The following is a 7,401-nucleotide window of genomic DNA, read 5'->3' on the forward strand; positions in this document are numbered from 1 at the left end:
GCCAGGCCAGGCTGGTTCTTTCAGAAGAAGGACATTTCAGACCCCAAACCCATGACCATGGAAAACAGTGATTGGTCAGGCTAGGAGGAGCCACCTGCTCCCACTCCCTCATTCCCCAACCCTGCAAACCCCGCCTCTGAGAGGGACAGGGACTTAGCCAGGCCACAGCCAGAGTTCAGGGAAGGAGAGCCGAGCTAGAGCTGGAGGCGCCAGGCAGGAGGGCTCCTCCGCTTCCCCTCATCCAGCTGGCCTGAAGTGGAGTCCAATGTGATCATTTTGCGGAGAACTAAAGCATATTTTGTTGGGCATTCGTTTTTTAGGCCAGCTCTTTGCCCTCCTTCATTTAATGCTCAGGGACCCCCGAAGGTGGCCAGTTGTTCTAGCTAGCATTTTATAAATGAAGAAACTGGGGCTTTGGAGAAGAGGAACTTAGTCATTTGCTTTAGGGCACTGCACTTCCAGGCCCTGTTGGGTAAAGGAAGAGATGACCCCGGTTTCTCTTGAAAAGGCCGTCTCTGTGTTCAAAACTCACTGCCACCTGATGCTATACACGGTAGACCTGTCCCTGTGGGTTTCTGAGATGGTCAATCGTTCTAGGAGCAAAAAACCTCACTGTTCTCCCGTGGGACCGTTGCTGGGTTTGAACTGCTGACCTTATGGTGATCAGTCCAAAAGCATAACCCACTATGCCACTAGGGCTCCCTCCTGCAGGAAATCATGCTTGGTAAAGTAGAGGGGCAGCACAAAAGATCTTTGATGAGATAGATGAACACAGTGGCTATAACAATGGGTTTTAGCAACAATTGTAAGGATGCTGCAGTATTACAGGAATACATCTAGATGTTTTAAAGTTTGGGTTCCCCCGCCCCCACTAATGCAAACTTGCTTTTTCTATCAGAAAATGGTAAGCTTATGCTTAGATTATTTTGATTCACTGTATATATTTGCAAGCTAGCTAAATGCTAGCTAGAACAACTGGCCACCTTGGGGGATCCCTGAGCATTAAACGAAGGAGGGCAAAGAGCTGGCCTAAAAAAACCGAATACCCAACAAAATATGCGTTAGTTCTCCGCAAAATGATCACATTGAACTCCACTCCACTCATGAGCACACAGGGTCCTGCACTTACTTCAATGATCTGCTGTCATCATATTGATACGCTTAATCACTCTTGAACAAGGGAATCTGAATTTTCATTTTCCATTGGATCCCATGAGTTATGAAACTCCGTGTTTCACCAGCAAGTGACTTTGGGGATGGGCGGGGTCAGGGACACACACAAAAAACGTAGTTCTCTTTCCATCCAGAGCAGCAATTGACAGCTCCTATTCTGAGTGTCAGCCTATTACTCGGCATTTGGTTGCATTCTAAATGCATCTGTCACCCCTGGCCTCTTATTTGACCAGGCTAGAGTGACTACCTCAAACTGTTACAGCTTTCAACCTCCCCCCCCAAAACCACCACCACTCCCATGCCACCAAAACCAAAAGGTAATTCCTACATGCTGGTTAGAGAAAACTTCTAGTAGGCACAATCACAATCACAACAGAAGCACATGATGACAGGAGTGGCAGTATCAACATCTCGTGTCAGGCATCTCTTATGTGTGGACCTTGTGCTAGAAACCAATGACATAGCCGAGAGAAAACAGATAAAATCTGTTTTAGAACTTAGAGCACGATGAGAGTGATAGCAATTCACCCATGAGCTCTTTAGACATCCTTCTCTCTCTCTCTCTCTCTCTCTCTCTCACACACACACACACACACACACACACACACACACACATTTTTAATAAACCATGCTAAGGAAATGTTGCAGGGCTCTAAAGAATATGTACAAATGTAAAGTCTGAACTAGTAAAAAAGGATTTTCTTTTTTTTCATTTTGAAAAAAGATTTTCTAAGGATGTGATATACTCGATGTCTACTGGCCACTTTCAGTCTTGGGAAGCAAGTATCTTGGGCACACAATAAGGAATTTTACAACCTGGGTGTTATTTCATATATTTTTACACATTGAAGAGCAATTCTAAGATGTCAATCTTCATTATAGTCTGTGGATCATAACAAATTATGGATAAAATTGAGAAGAGTGGGAACATATTCTGTTGCTCATGTGGAACCTGTGGGTGGACTGAGGCAGTCATTTGTAAGGATCGAGGGAATATTGTATGGTTAATAGCCACAAAGTGGTCAAAGTTGTATCCTTTCACCATGCTTATTCAATCTGAGTACTGAGCAAATAATCGGAGAAGCTTGACTGTCTGAAGAAGAACATGGCATCAGGATTTGAGGAAGGTTAATTAAAAACTCGGGATATACAGAGAACACAAGCTTGTTTGCCGAACATAAGGAGGGCTCGAAACACTTGCTGATGAAAAGCAGACGTCACTGAAGATGTATGGCTTGCGACTCAATGGAAAGAAAACTGAAATCTTTGCAATTGGATCATGATAAACAGACAAAAGATTGATGTTGTCAAGGATTTCGTCTTGCTTGGTTCCAGGATCAACACTCATGGGAGCCGTGATTGGAACCAAACGTCATTCAGTTAATTCAGACTTCTAGGAGCCTCGGTGGCAGAGTGGGCCTCTAGTTGGGTGGTTACCTTCAAGGTTAGCATTTGGAAACCACTGATGGGTTTAACAGGCTTGTTGCTCCTGTTAAAGCCACAGGGGGTCGGTCGACCCTGTCCTTTAGGGTGGTGATGAGCACGTGGAAACAGCAAGCATTGGGCAAATCTGTGCAGAAAATCTCTTTAAAGTGCTGGCGGGCAAGGATGTCATCACTTTGAGGATGGAGGTACACTTGGCCAAGCCCTGGTATTTGCCTTCTATGCATATGAAAGCTGGACAATGCATAAGGAAAACCGAAGAACTCACGCATGTGAATTATGATGTTGGAACCACCATGGAATGCCAAAAGAACAAACAAATCTGACTTCCAAGTCAACAAATCTCTCTTTCTAGGGAACATCCTGGCTGTACTTCTTGTAAGAACATAGTGACACTTTCCTAGAAATAAAGATAGTGAGAGTTTATCTCATGTACTTTGGACATGTTATCAGGAGGAATCAGTCCTTGGAAAAGGACATCATGCTTGGTAAAGCACAGGGCAGCACAAAAGAGGAAGACCTTTGATGAGATAGCTAAACAGAGGGGCTACAACAGTGGGCTTAAACAAAACAATGGTAAGGATGCTGCAGTATTGGATAATGCTCCATTCTGCTGTGTATAGGGTTACGATGAGTTGGAACTGACTTGAGGATATCTAACACAACAACAACAATTTTATTTTAGTATATATTTTTAATTTTATTTTTTACAAGCCCCGGTTCAATAATTTTATTATAGTAAATGCTAAGTAAGCTCTGATTATTGCTAGTTGCCACTGAGTTATTCTGCATAGGATATTGTGAACTTACTAGAAGTTTCCCAAACTTCAAATCCTTGCTTACATGTTTCTTTTATATAAAACTGAATTCCAATTTATTTTTTGTCATTAAGCTATCTTTTCTTATTCTCCATGAAAGGTCTTCAGATGTTGATTGCTCTTGGAATCACCTTCGTTGACCTTTATAATCTGATTTCTATTCCTATATCCCATGCCAGGTTCCCTAAGGAATCCATGAGGAAATTGACTCTTCTAATACGCTTGAGCTCTGTCCACTTAGGGAGCATATCATGTTCATTTTGCTCTCCCCAGCTCCTGGCACAATAGTTGTAGAGCATTTTGTGATCTGTGGGACTTATGTTCACTTACACTTTTCACCCCTGGGATTTACTGGAAAGCTGCTATCTTGCTTTTAGAGAAGGCTGGTGTCTGATGATGGAGCCTTAGTGACACAATGGTTAAAGTGCCCAGATAGTGAACCAAAGGTCAACAGTTTGAACTACTGATGTGGCAGTCTGCTTCCAGAAAGATTTACAGCCTTGGAAATACTATCGGGAAGTTCTACTCTGCCCCATCTAGTTGTTCAGAATTGATTTGATGGTACTGGATGTGGTGTTGAGTTTTTTGTCACCTGGTGTGTGCCTATATAATTCTGGGAATCTGAAAAACAAACCACATCCTTAGGGCATAAGTATCCCACTAATGGTATAAAAATCCATTTTATCTCAAGTTAAAACATCATGCAAAACGCCTTCTGTTACTGAAAACACATAGATTTGGCATACATTTCAAAGCAGGAAATAATTCCGTTTTGAAAGGGTTAAGAAGACGAGGAAAGAAGAAGGCTACCCATGTAACCCCCTAGGATCTGAGAGGCATAGGCATTAGAAATGATAAGTTTCCTCCATACACTGAATTGATAAAGGCACTGAGATGTTTGCAGAAAACAGTGAGATTTAAAATCAAATAAACTGCATGATATTGAGGATTTGGCCTTTATTGGAATAGAAGAGGATCTTATGCTGGGAGTCATGACATCAGGACGGTCTATAAACGAAGAGCTCATCAGTTTGCATGCAGGTAAAGGAGTCTGTAGGCATCCTGATGGCACTGTAAAGTAAGTGCTGCAATATTGACCTCCATAGAGCCCAACTGTTCAAACTCACCAGCCTTTCCCAGGGAGAAAAATGGGGCTATCAAGTTCCATAAAGATGACTAGCCTAGGAAACCCTATATAGAGTTGCTATGAATCACAGCAGACTCACTGGCAGTGGGTTGGTAGGTTGGTTTGGTAAAGGGGTCTATGAAAAGGCACAATGTTTGTAGTTCATCTCTGGGGTGCGAGATCAAGGGGAACAGAAAGTTGCACTCTTTGAGCTCTGAGGAGAGAGAGTAGTGGGCAGAAATAGAAGGTGCTAGAGAAGTTGGGGAATTTATAAAGGATTCCTGAAGCTTTGGGCTTTCAGTACTTCTACTTGGGGATTTATGAACCATGTTGGATTCAGATTTAAATCATGGAGTGGTGAAAGTCCTCCCTTAGAATGAAAGTCAGCCCTGACATGGAATTGAAAGTCCATTTATGTTTTGATGGGGATCCCCAGAGGATAGTGGAGAGGACAGATGATCTGTGTATATTGGTGTGGGGTAAGGAGAGTATCAGTGGATGATAGACAAGCAAAGTGATTCCCAGAGGATGAGTGGCAATGCATGGACATCCATAAACAGGGATGGCATTGCTACGCTATGTGTGAGATACTCGCTTGGGGTCCCAGGAGTATTGTGGTGAGAACTTACAGATGAATGGAAATTCTGTATTGATATTTTATGCTGTATTGATATTTTTTGCTACAGTGATATTTTCGCTGTTGCTATCAAGATGAACTTTTTCTGTGGGGGAGAAAGGGGCAGGCTGCCAAATCCTCAGGAAATGTGGATAGAAAATAATTATTTGAAATTTCAAGTCCTCAGCAGGACCTCACGATTTTTGAGGATTCCCTTCACGGTCCATTTCCCTCTGGTTTCTGGGTGAATATCAAGTCCCCAGAAGTGTGAGGTGTACAGAAATTAATTCCCACAAGATAGGGCAGGGCTTTCCCACTCATAGTTTCCCTTACTCATTTATTAAATTGTAAAAGGCCAAAGCCTTCTAATGTCACATACCTTGTGCTGTAAACACTGCTGAGCAGGAAAGTGTAAAATGCTTTCCACCTTCTTCCACTGCTCTGCTCTGAGTCTGAATAGAGATTTGGTTTTCATTCTATAGAAGTTGGTCAGTCCTACAATCATTTGATAAAACAGCCATAAATGTGAAAAGTATAACAACAACAAAATAGGATAGAAAAGTTAATGCACACAGAGAATTCAGCACTGACCGAGTTAAAGAGGGAGGTTTTTTTGGGAAAAGGCGTGTTCTCAATGTCAGATGCACCAGATTCATCATGGATGAGATGCAGGGAAGAGCAGTGAGTTTGGAAATTAGATTGTTGGTAATAATAATAGCTAACATGTGCTGGTCATGTACTATATTCTAGACATTTTATATGTGCCATCCCTTTGAAGCCCTAAACGCCATCAGAGATAAATAAAAATATCCAAATCACACAATGAGTATGGAAATAGGACTTGAACCTGTATATAAACTGCTCCAGGGCCAAATTTTGACTGCTGTCTTTTGCTGCCACCTTGGCAATGATACTGGTAGACCCGTTGGTAGACCCAAGCTTTGCTAAAGAAGTCAAAGGTGTTAATGAAGTGCTGCAAATTGAGAGCCATGCGTAGTGGAAAACCCAGGGAAAGTCCCAAGGAATGAAAAACAGCATAACTGTGTTCTTGTTGTTTTATTTTAGCAATAAATCATGAAAATGACCGCCAAAAAGTGCAGAGGAAGGTGGGGCACCACCCTCGGCCATTTATTCTGCAAAGGAGCTCTTTGTGTCTCTTGTCGACTGCAATTGGTAACTCATGTGTTTCACCCACGCTGTCCCTTTCAGGCTCTTAACTGGAGCATTGAAGCTACTTACTTTCAGTGAGATTGTGATAGGTGAGTTGACTTCTGTCATTTTGTAGTGTTTGTGCATGTGTGTGTGTGTGTGGGGGGGGTATTGATTTTGTTCTTCCACTTAGTGTTAGTGCTGAGGTCTTTTTCTTGGTTGACTTTCGTTTCCATTACTTTGCTGTTGTTGATTTTGTGTTTGCTGACAGTTTTTACTTTTCTTTTTTCTTTTGATGAATGGGTTTATTAACATTCTTTGTGGTTACTTGAACTTTACCTTTATCTTATTAAATTCAAAGCAACCTTATTTCTCGATATTGACTTTTCCTCTCCATTCCTCTATTTGGTAAAGCCCTATAACGATACTATTTATTACTTCTTTTTCTTTTAATACTGTTTTCATTTACAGACTGCTGTATGTGGTTTCCTTTTTTCCGAGTTTTGGCTTTGTTTGGTTTTTGAGCATGCTTTATCTGAGCTAGTGCCTAGTCATGGTTTCTCATCTGAAGTTGTTATTTCTCTGTCTAAAGTGCTCCATTTAATATTTATTGCAAAGTTGGCCTGATGTTTACAACTTTTCCTAATTTCTGTTTATCTTGAAATGTTCTAATTTCCCCAATGTAAGTGAAGGACAGTTTTGCTGGATTTATAATTCTTGGTTGGCAGTTACTTTCTAAAAAGGTTTTATATCTGTCATCTTACTTCCTTCTTCCACCAGTTTTCTGTCAGCTTGTCGTGCTAGTGTGGCGTCAGTGTTGCTGTGTGCTTGAGCTAAGCCACTAGCAAGGTCACCCTTGGTTGTGAGCTTTCAGTAGAGCTTCCCGAGTAAGAGAAGAGATTTAGAAAGAAGAAATAGATTATCAAGTTCTGAGCGGTTTGCCTAAGAAAACCTTTTGAATAGTGGTGAAACATCATACAATAAAGTGCCAGAAGACATTCTATGATGCTCACCTTCCCGACACAACCGCTGAAGACAAAGCGGGTGAATAAGCAAATGTGGTGAAGAAAGCTGAT

This window comes from Echinops telfairi, unplaced genomic scaffold (genome assembly GCF_000313985.2).
Source record: "Echinops telfairi isolate 266 unplaced genomic scaffold, ASM31398v2 ScPeMD7_7420;HRSCAF=8458, whole genome shotgun sequence".
Taxonomy (NCBI): Eukaryota; Metazoa; Chordata; class Mammalia; order Afrosoricida; family Tenrecidae; genus Echinops; species Echinops telfairi.